At 36.5% G+C, this 11,115-nt stretch overlaps 1 long non-coding RNA gene across 1 annotated transcript; it reads right to left on the minus strand.

Moving 5' to 3' along the window:
- Nucleotides 1–1,073: 1,073 nt before the first annotated feature.
- Nucleotides 1,074–8,754, minus strand: Gm32477. Its single transcript, XR_387962.1, has 3 exons — nt 8,384–8,754; nt 5,080–5,197; nt 1,074–1,216 (listed from the first exon to the last, which is right to left on the minus strand). It is a non-coding gene; the product is annotated as a predicted gene, 32477 (long non-coding RNA).
- Nucleotides 8,755–11,115: the final 2,361 nt, after the last annotated feature.

An 11,115-nucleotide genomic window follows, 5' to 3' on the forward strand; every position in this document is an offset into this window, starting at 1 on the left:
ATGGACTATCAGAAAAAATTTCGGCGTCCAATCGATTACAGTAGAGTTATAGATATCTTAAGATACTCCATTATCTGAGATACTTTGAGACAAAGAAGCAATTTCTAGCCTCTCTGTGGATGATATTTTTCACACAGTATATAAATCAATATTAATTAGAGCCAGGACCAGAGAGACATGAGAAATAAGTGATTTGAGTCATTTCAAAATGAGTCTTATGGCTCATTCAAACTAGTAAACCAAACCCTAGTTCCAGGTAATATAGAGGTGAGAGTCTAAATGCGCAAAACAGAGCAGAAAGATCATTTCTTCTCATATATCCAACTCTAACTTAATCCCTTAATTACCATTTCACCCTAGTTTAAGACTATAGCAACCATGAATGTTAATGTTTACATAACTTAGATTAGACGTATAAACCAAAATGCACATGGCAAGACAATCCTTTGTTAATGAAGTCCATGATACAAGAGGAAAAAAAAAGAATTTACCTATTTGAGTCTCTCCTAAGATTAGTAAATAATACATACACTAAGTGACACACGCACATTTTCATTTGAGAAGGTCTGGAAGAAGAGGGAACCTCAAAGTGATATGCTACCATCTTGCACATTAGTTAAAAGTAAGGTATGTGATATTTACATGACTTGTTTTTATGGTCTAGTGCATATGAATAATAACACTATAAGCAGAAAAAAATCCCCATAGACTTTAAATATGAGGCTCAAAGAAAAGCAGTGAAGTTGAAAACCTACGTTGCAGATGCTGATGTCATCTCAGGGAGCTTCCCAATGGACAACTCTAAAGAGACATTCAAGGATAGTGTTGAATGCACGTTTTTATTCAATAAAATATCACGATACTCTGAGAAGTACTAATAAAGAACACAATGATAAGAACAACAACAATCAAACAATAATCCTATGGAATATTTCCCTGATATATAGGGTCCTCAGGATAATCTTAATAGGACTCATTACAACCATGAGGTCATATGTTATGACTGTTAATCTGCAGGTTAATAACAACACAGTTTTGTGAAGGGAATAATATGTTCAAAATCAAAGCAGGGTTCATCTGAGTATGTGTCTTTTACCACTTACCTGTATTGTTAACAACTCCTGGGTAGAGATAACAAAAGAAACAGTTCTAAGATCACACTTTCGTGTTGTCTGTCTTTTTATTGGATGTTAAGGAACGGCCTCCTAGCTATAAGCTTAATAAAAAGAAAAAGAGAGAGAGATAAACAAGGCATATCTGGCAGGGAGTTTGGGCAACAGAGAGAGCTGCAAATATGAACTATGAACTAAATTCTCTGTAAAATCATTGTGCCATAGAATGCACACTCCTGTGAAATAGGAAGCTGAGTACAGGAGAACACCATGATTTATTCAGACTGAGGAATCAAAGAGAATACACACACACACACACACACACACACATACACACACACAAAATGGAGATATTCTAAAATGGGAACAATACCCCTCGTAGCAACATTGACTATAAAATATAAAAGGTCAAGTGGAAGAAATTGGTTGCACAATTTGAAGTTGTTAATCTGTAATGGGCCTTATCCAACCTTGGTCACTATAGGTGACTGTTAGTGTTTTTGCCTATTCTCCAGAAATTGATAGTTGAATATTATTGCTAAAAACATATATTTGAATTGTGTAACATGGAGAAACCAAACTAGCACAAGCCTGTTGCCCCCACCTTCTAGCTTTCATACTGCTAGAAGGTCATCTGCATGCTACTGAAGAAAACAAGCAAGCATCACTCCTATCCATCTACAAAGTCTGTAAACTTTTAGAATGCCCTAGGAGAATATTACTACTAATGCAAAAGAGAAAGTTATGGCATGTTTAAACATGTCTATTTCTGTTAAAATGGCATTAGCAAAAATAAATTGGGAAGGTTGGAGTTTATTTCATCTTCGAACTCTCAAGACGTTCACCTTGGGTCCTCAGGGCAGGAAGGCAGGAGCCCTGAGGCAGACACCAAAGAGGAGACCACAGAGAAATGCTGCTTACTAGTTTGCTCCCCATACCTTGCTTATTCTGCTTAATTATCCCATCCAGGAACTTCAGTTAGAAGACAATACTAACTACGACACTCTGAGCCCACTGAAAATAATCAGTAACTAGTAATGCCCAGCACACTTGTCAATCTTATAGAAGCATTTCCTCAATTTTGTTTTTCTGTTCTTAGATAAATCTAGCTTGTGTCAAATTAGAAAGAGAGAGAGAGGGAGAGAGAGAGAAGAAAGAGAGAAAGAGAGAGAGAAAGAAAGGAAGAAAGGAAGGAAAAAAGGAAGGAAGGAAGGAAGGAAGGGAGAAGAGAGCTAAAATTAGCACTAATAACCAATAATTTTCTGATAGAATTTAAGGTCCATGAAACAAGATGTAATTCATATCATGACTGGCATAATTACTGGCATCAACTTGTGGCTAGGGCTGAAAGAGAACCTATTACTATTACTCTGCTAAATAGACTTAGAATTACCTGGTTCCAAATGTTTCATTTTATAAATACTTTGCTAGGAGTGGTATTGTCCTCATTTTAGAATATCTTAATTATTAATTAAGATATTCTAAATTATTTCTTATTAATTAAGATATTCTTAATTATTTCTATAAGCTACATGTATATATAAATGTGTATATATATGTATATAAATGTGTACACACACACACACACACACACACACACACACATATATATATATATATATATATATATACACACATACACACACACACACACATATGCTTGCGCACACACACACAAACATATGCGCGGGCACACACACACACACACACACACACACCTTCTTCTCAGGTTGTAGACTTTCTCATGACTTTTCTAAAAGGTTTTAGTGTTAAGTGTCTGTCTCCACATTTACTTCTCTATCCTGGTCATCTATACTAAGCCTGGCCCTATCTATTCTGCACTGTGGTTCACCATTTTCCTTCTTGATACACTATCCCCTCTTCTTTAAAAAGGCAGATATGGTTTCCTATGCGTTGCCTATCTTCTCTGAGCAGCCCTCAATGCCAGTATCCACATGTGTGAGAGAATAGAGAATGGGCAGTCTTTGACTCCAGGCCTGTATTTAGACTGGGTGCTTACACTACTACCAACATAAGACGTTTATGTTAAAAAATTCTCTACCATGCTCTGTTGAACCTGCCATTGACATCCACTATGTCTTCATCACTACTTCCACCAAGAGCATGGCATTCAAAAGTCATTCTGAAGGAGCTCAACTTTGCTAGCATCCAGTCCTTGAATAACCGCCAAACAGAAGGGCACATGAAGGATTTATATTCTTAACTCTGTTCCAGAAGATATTACTTGAACTGCCAGTAGAATCTGTATTTGTGACCCACATGACAGCGAACAATTGTTTTTTTTTTGTTTTTTTGTTTTTTTTTTTTTTTGTTACATATCCAGTTTGTATGTGCAACCGGAATCAGGAATCATTGCTTGATAGAATGAATATTCATGGTCATCTGTAAACATTTAGTCATGTTATAGGAGCTCTGAGATGGCCAACAATTCATCATCCTTACAATAATGTTGGAAAAACAACCAGTAAATTAAGAAAAATAGAGTGGTCATAGAGCAATGGATTATTTAACCTTCTTTAAGACACAGGTATGAAAACTCTTTCCTAATAAAACTGTTCTTGAATGTATCATGGAACAAAGTTTATTTATAACATGATGCTCTGATTTTTTTTGTTCTGTTCTCTACTGTTTTGGTGTGGTCTTACTAGATATTTTTTTGAGCTTGCTTTGATTTTTTTCTTATGAGGAAGAGGAACAGATATGAGGTTGGGTAGACAGGTGAGGAAAATATGAGCAAAATATATTGTATAGAAATAATGTTTAAATGTATTATATTTGAGATCAATCAAAATTTTAAACATAAATAAGATTGGTCATCATTAGATTGTGCCTGAATATACATAGTCTTGAGTCTCTATACTCATAACATAGTCAACAGTGTTAATTTTTATCCATTGGACTCTTCATGTTGTCTATATACATGCAACTCTACTACTTTAAAAGCAACATACACACTGAGTCGTACAGGAGTTAGATATACTTTATAAGGTCATGACATTGGGAATCTAATTTTAAAATTAATCTTCACAACCCTTATAACATGATAGAGAAAAAATTAAAGAACTATTTTCAAAATGCATAAGGAGTATTCAACAGTGCTTAATCATTACAATTAACACTATCATATGTGAAAGAGTATTTTAACCCAAGTATTAGAACTGAGTTATAGGTATGAATTTCTTCAATTTGGGGGAATTGTCTTTGGATAATATCGTTTTTTCTATTGCAAATGTTTCTTGTTGAAAAAAGGAAAATATTAATGATTGTATGAAACTTAGTTTACCAATTTACAAATACACTTTATGAATTGTACACTGATGTCAGTTTAAAACCACTAAATCATATAAAAATAGAATACGTTGTACTCTTGCATTTACAGACTAGCTGACCTCCCAGACCAGAGATTTATTTCATCTTAAAGTTATTCTGTACAGGCACAAATTGGAAATGAACACGAGCCTGCAAACTTGGTAATGAGTATTGGTTCAAAATTCTACTTTGACATATATAAAAATGTGTTAAAAAATAAAACAAATTTGATAGGCACAAAGACATTTTTCAACATAAGCATAAGTGAAGTGTCAAACACCAACATAATATAAATTATTTTGAGGGTTTTAGTCACAGCACATATGTACTTTCACCCCTTTCTACATCAATATCAAATTCTAGCAGCATAAGATCCACTGTAGAATAAATTAAAGGAATGTGAGTATAACTTTCAGAGCAAAAATATATATTTCGAAAATGTTCAGCTTGAATAAATTACATATTCCTTCTTTCTATTCTAAATCCACATGGAAAGCCCACATTCTTCGTTTCATCTTACATCAGCTTTACTTGAGGAAACCATGGCTGCAAAATCTACAGTCCCCAGAGTGGCAACACATGACATGGAAAGAATGGGGAGAATCCCAATAGAAAAAAAGAAAAATAATTATTTTACCTTTCAGTACCATTAGTAAATGTTTTCCCCAATGCTGGGGGAACTCTTCTATGAACTAGTTTGAAAATGTATGCGGTTAACCCCAGGCAAGCTGCAGGGCTGAATGTCTTCTTCCTTCCTTTAAAGAAAATACAGGCTATGTCAGTGAAAAACAAAAACTTAGTAACCAGATACAGGTAAAACCATCAACTTTGATCTACTTTTACTGCTACAGCTATATCTCTGGAAGCCCAGTTGGGATTCTTGCATTTTTAACGACCCCCCCCAACTGATTCTTAACAGGTTCAATAATCATTCATATGCATAACCTCTCTACCTCTAGCAGTTCCTTACATATTATCTAGAAGAGTGAGGGAACTTACCAATCTCTAAAGACCTGTAGCTCTGAGAAAAGAGATGTAAGCTGGCCTCATGAACCTATGACTAAATTCTTCAGGTTGTTTGCATATTCAGAGTCCTAAGAATGCCCCAGACTCAGGACCTGAGGCATGAGAGATCAAAAATAGCAGGCCTATCATATACTCAGTCATTCTCACCAAGGAAACTACCACCACACACTTATTTGTGTGTTTGTTGGGTAATTCTTTCAGCAATATTTTTCATACTATAAGGGGGGGGGGGTCTGGGTATCTTTAGTCCCCTATTTTGAGCATATAAATACTGAGGTGCTGGGAAGTAAATCTAGGATCTGGGAAAAAATGCAATCCCTTGGAGTCTGATCAGATCTTACTTCATGCTTGAATTCCAAGAAGCTAAGGAAAATATGGAATGGGATCCACCTTAGAGAATTATCTCTCAGACAGGGCAACCCAGTCTTGCACCAAATGTACATTCTGTGGCATGGTACTTCAGGGTCAGGAATCATCATCTCTTCACATAGACTGTGGCCTACTTCCTCACTCATATAAAATGCAATCAATCTATATGTGAATAAATTATGACAGTTACAAAGGGAAGAGGTTGTTTACCCAATGTGACTCTCTGTGGAAGCCTTTAAATATGGCTATCTAGTATAGACATGATTAGATTAATATTGTTGCTTTATTTTGATTTTGATAGACTTTAATAAAAATCAATAAATGAATGCTTATTTTATACAGGCAAAAGTTTTATGAAGTTTGAATTGTATACATCTTGAATTCAAACAGTCCTCTTTGGAGGTAGACTTGGCATTTTAGCATGATAGCACTATTATTGTTGCTGTTACCCACTGCCTGCAAGTGGTGTACATCCCTTCTTATGTCCAGGTCAGAAAACAAAAACTTGTCTTCAGACAGCGTTAAATGTTGCCTCATGTCATTGCTAAACCACCTCCAGTTTATGATCCTCAATAATTTCAAAAATCTTAGTAGTCTTCAGTATAAGAGAATATGCAACAGTAAAGCTGGGTGAAACACAAGGCTGAAGTTTAGCCTAAATCTTTCCTGGTGCTAGAGTCTGGTAATAATTATTTTAGCTAAAAGAGTCAAAGAGATGACTGTTAAATGTTATTACTTTCTATATGTTCCATGCTGTGTAGCTGTTAAGATTCTCAACATTTGCAAAAGAAGATTTATGTCAAAACTGTATTTATCTGAAATCTTACAAGAAATCTCTTTGATAAGTAACTTTTGGGGGGAAGTGCTTTCTGAAAAACACCTCTTGCTTCTTTCCTCTAAAAAACAGCTGTGAATTCCAACTTGCTCTTTGATCCATGTTTGCTATAATGGCAAGGAAACTTCCTGTGTAGAGGCTCCCTATGATGGTATCACACACACCTGATGCATTTGACTGTGTTCTTGAGTCAGCAGAGGTTATACATGGTTGAAAATAATAATGCTCAAATGACTCTGGACAAGACAATTGCCAGATGCCTGGAAAATTTTTCAGAAAAAGAAAAAAGGAAAGAAATTGATCCTTCAAAGAGTAAGAATATATGCCATATGTAACTTCTGGCAACACCCTGAACTACTCTGGAGAAGGCAATACAAAGCTAACACAGGGCCGTATCTTTATCTGTGTTAAATTCTACCATATGGATGAAATAGAATCTCACAAAAACTCTTCACCATCCTGTCCTTTTCTACTTTTTCCCAAAGAATTTCATTTTTTACTTCATACTTAGTATATTTTTAGTACAGTGCAAACTCTGATGTTGAAAGTTAGATGAGGCTGTGAAGCCATTCACTATGATTTGCAGTAGGTTGCCTGAATAGGAACAGGTAAACCATCAGGTAATACTTTCATATTAAACTAAGGACAGTTTCTATTTTTTAATGTGCATTTAGTGATTTTTTAAAATATCTTTATTAGGTAGTTTCCTCATTTACATTTCCAATGCTATCCAAAAAGTCCCCCATATGCTACCCCCCACTCCCCTACCCACCCACTCCCCCTTTTTGGCCCTGGCATTCCCCTGTACTGGGGCATATAAAGTTTGCAAGTCCAGTGGGCCTCTCTTTCCAGTGATGGCCGACTAGGCCATCTTTTGATACATATACAGCTAGAGTCAAGAGCTCAGGGGTACTGGTTAGTTCATATTGTTGTTCCACCTATAGGGTTGCAGATCCCTTTAGCTCCTTGGGTACTTTCTCTAGCTCCTCCATTGGGGGACCTGTGATCCATCCAATAGCTGACTGTTTCATAGTGATAATTATTCTTCAAGGAGAAGAAAGAAATGTAAAGGAAAATACAGCTGCATGAACACAAAAACAAGGGCCATTCATTCTTCTAAAAGATTATGTGATAGACTAGGCTATGGTGATCCTCTTATTTATACAAAACCCTAAATACTGAGTGCATTTGATTAAAGTCAAGCAAATGGCATGGCAGTGAATAAGTGGAAGAAGAATCCAGGAAGAAATTTTACTAGAACCAATTAAAACCTGCCAAAATCCACTGAAATGTTTTAGATAGTTCATAACAACATTACATAGTACAAGAAATGTAAATCAAGCATCATGTGCCATGTTCACTATGCCAAGGCAGAAGGAAGTAATACCAATATTATACATAGTGAGTTTACCATTTTAAAACAGGCAATTATTCCATAATAACTTGGTGACACTTGGTAAATGAACTGGTCATAGGACTAGAACTTGGGTGTGAGTTATGAGGTGGCATGCTTGGGGACTTCATATTACAAGGTAGAAAGGCCAGGAATGGAAAGCCCATACACCTCAATATAAAATTTTCTGAAAGTAAAATAATCTAACCATGTTTAGGGGTTTTGTTTCTGTGAGACATCCATGTTAGACACATTTTATAATAATTAATGGCACAAAGGCACAGACTGGTGTCTTTCAAGCAGTCTAGACTTCCTTACCAGATATCGACTTTTCAAGATCTCCAATGGTTATTTTCCCTTGCGCCATGACAGTGAGAGTTCTCTGTAGCACATGGAAAGGGTATTCTCTCTCCTGCGTTGGTTTCTCATAATTCCCTTTCCGAATTCATGACCCATGTCATCTTAACTGTTCCAAGAACTTCATATTGAGTGACTGAAACTGTCATTTTCTAGAAAGAGATCTGCAACTGAAATTCATCAAAGGACAATGGATAAGTGAGGCACAATCAGTTTCACGGGAAGAGACTGCTTCAGGAAGAGGAAAAAGAAAGAATGTTGACAACATTGGCAGTAATATCTTTGTTGATTTTTATCATTGGAAATACTGTTATCAGTTTTAGATATATGACTGCATACATTTATTTTGAGCACAGAGATGAGAACAAACTCTAGCTCCTGATCAGCACAAATTAATTATGAATTCTTCTAAAACTCTTTCTAGTTCTATTTAATGGAGCAGAGGAGCAAAAGAGAAGAAACCAATGAGTCATGTGTGTAGTGGTGTCTAAGGTCCTCCTTCTTTTTGCACATGAATCACACTATTATTAAGTGCTTGCTTCATGCACTGACTTATCTATTATCAAAAAAAAAAAGTTTGTAAACAAAGGTCTAAAAATGCCTGTGTGTAAATCTCCAGGGTCATCAATATCTTCTGGAACTCTGTCAATTGAGTAAAGTTTGGGGAACCCTGTGTACATGATTGTTTTCTAAAGCTCTTTCTCCATGTAGCTGGGAATTATTAACATAAATGATGAAATTGCTGGTTCCTTTGATTTCCATGATTTTGGTAAGAACATCCAGAGACTTCAGGGTATTAAGTGAATGAGTCACCAAGCCGTTGTTCCCTAGAAATGAATTGAAATCACGTCCACTTAAAGATGAAATGTGGCATGTTTCTGGAGATGAAAGATGGGAGAGATAAAATCCATGTCTTGTGGTTCCATAGCTCTGAGACAGACCCCTGATGGATTCCTAATTATTGCAGCTTGAGGAAGAGAAAATTCTGTAACTAAGAGAAATTCCAAACTACCCTCAGCTTGACTGCCTGGCATTGTGAAGAACACCCTGAGTAGTCTCCATTTCGGCTTGGCTTTAGGGTTTCAAATGAGCTTGCAGGGACCCCTTCTGACTCAAAAGCAACATGAGCATTTAACACTCACCCAGGAGTTCTCAAAGGCTCAGTGAGGCTGCCAATTTTCCCTTTGAGTGTTAACAAACTGAAAAAGCATGACAGAGAAAAACTTAAATTTGAAGTAAGGCTGTGTGTTAGAATCTGTTGATGCCTGTACCTCCTACATTGGCTATTTTCATGTGAAAGGGTGAATATCACGCCCCTCCTCAACTCCCACCTTATACTTAGATTCTGCCAGCATGATTTTCTTAGCTCACAGGAAGATGAACCCAGAAAAATATGTCAATTTTACTTTGAAGTAGTTTTCCTTATGAAGGTTTGGGGAAATGATTTACTGGTTAAAGCCCTTAGTATGCAAACAATGTTAGGACCTGGATTTGCATATGCAGATCCCTCCTAAGTGCCTTACATTTGGAATGGAGACTCACCTGTAATGTCTTCCAGGGAACAGTGATGACACAGGATCCATGAAAAATCTAGATAGTGAGACGAGCTAGCCATATACCTGTTGCTCTCGATTTGACTGGCGTATCCCGATTCAATGTATAATGCAGAAGAGCAATCAAAGGTGGTTTTTGATATAAATCTTGAGCTTCCACACCCACCAACATGCATATTACTGCATGTGCACCCACAAATATGTGTCCATAAGTGGATACAGGTGAATCATGTGAGAATATTCTTAATAGACCCATGCACACACAGTGACACTCACAAAGATATACACACAGACATGCGCACATGGAGAAAAATAGGGCTGTGTATTGTTCAGATGGGATCCAAGTTGAAAATATTCTGCTTACCATTTTTTTTTCTGAAAACAGATTTCTGTAACTCTGACTGGGCTTATAGTTTTGCATAATCATCCTCATTTATGCTGGGCAAGCAACATTGCCCTCTCGGTTGCCAATATGTGCTCTGATAAAACACCATGACCTAGATAGCTTATAAAATAAAGTATTGAATCTCTGATTTCTAGACCCACAGAGTCCAAGTTCATAACCATTGTGGTAGGGAGCATGGCAGCAGGCATGCATGCAAAATATGAGTAATACCTGAGAGCTTACATCTTGATCCACAAGTACTAGAGAGAGAGAAAAATACATGGCAATCACATAAGTCTGTTGAAATTCCAAAGTCTACCTCTGCGATTCACCTCCTACAACAAAACCACGCCTCTTAATCCTTCCAAAACAGTTTTACCCTTGGGAATTATATATGCAAAGATGTGTGCCTATGGAAGCAACTCTCATTCAAACCACCATACAAATGGTGATGGTGAACTTCCAGTTCTCTTCATTTCTCTTGTACAAGCAACTCTATGCACTGAGCTAAATTCTTGACCCCATAGTAATAATCATCAGTCTTTAAACTGAAACTGTGACTAAGCTCCTTTAATGAGTCAAATATCAAGACTGAAGTATCTCCTATTCCGTGTCAGCAAGACTCTAGTTGTACAATGGGATGTTGAGTGCCTCCATATTTCCCTATTTCCTATTTATAAAAGAATAGTTATGGGAGTCACTACTACATGGCAGCCTGATAATTTCAATGTAACATCCATTTTCAACCTGAACAT

Source organism: Mus musculus, chromosome 8 (genome assembly GCF_000001635.26).
Source record: "Mus musculus strain C57BL/6J chromosome 8, GRCm38.p6 C57BL/6J".
In the NCBI taxonomy this organism is placed as follows: Eukaryota; Metazoa; Chordata; class Mammalia; order Rodentia; family Muridae; genus Mus; species Mus musculus.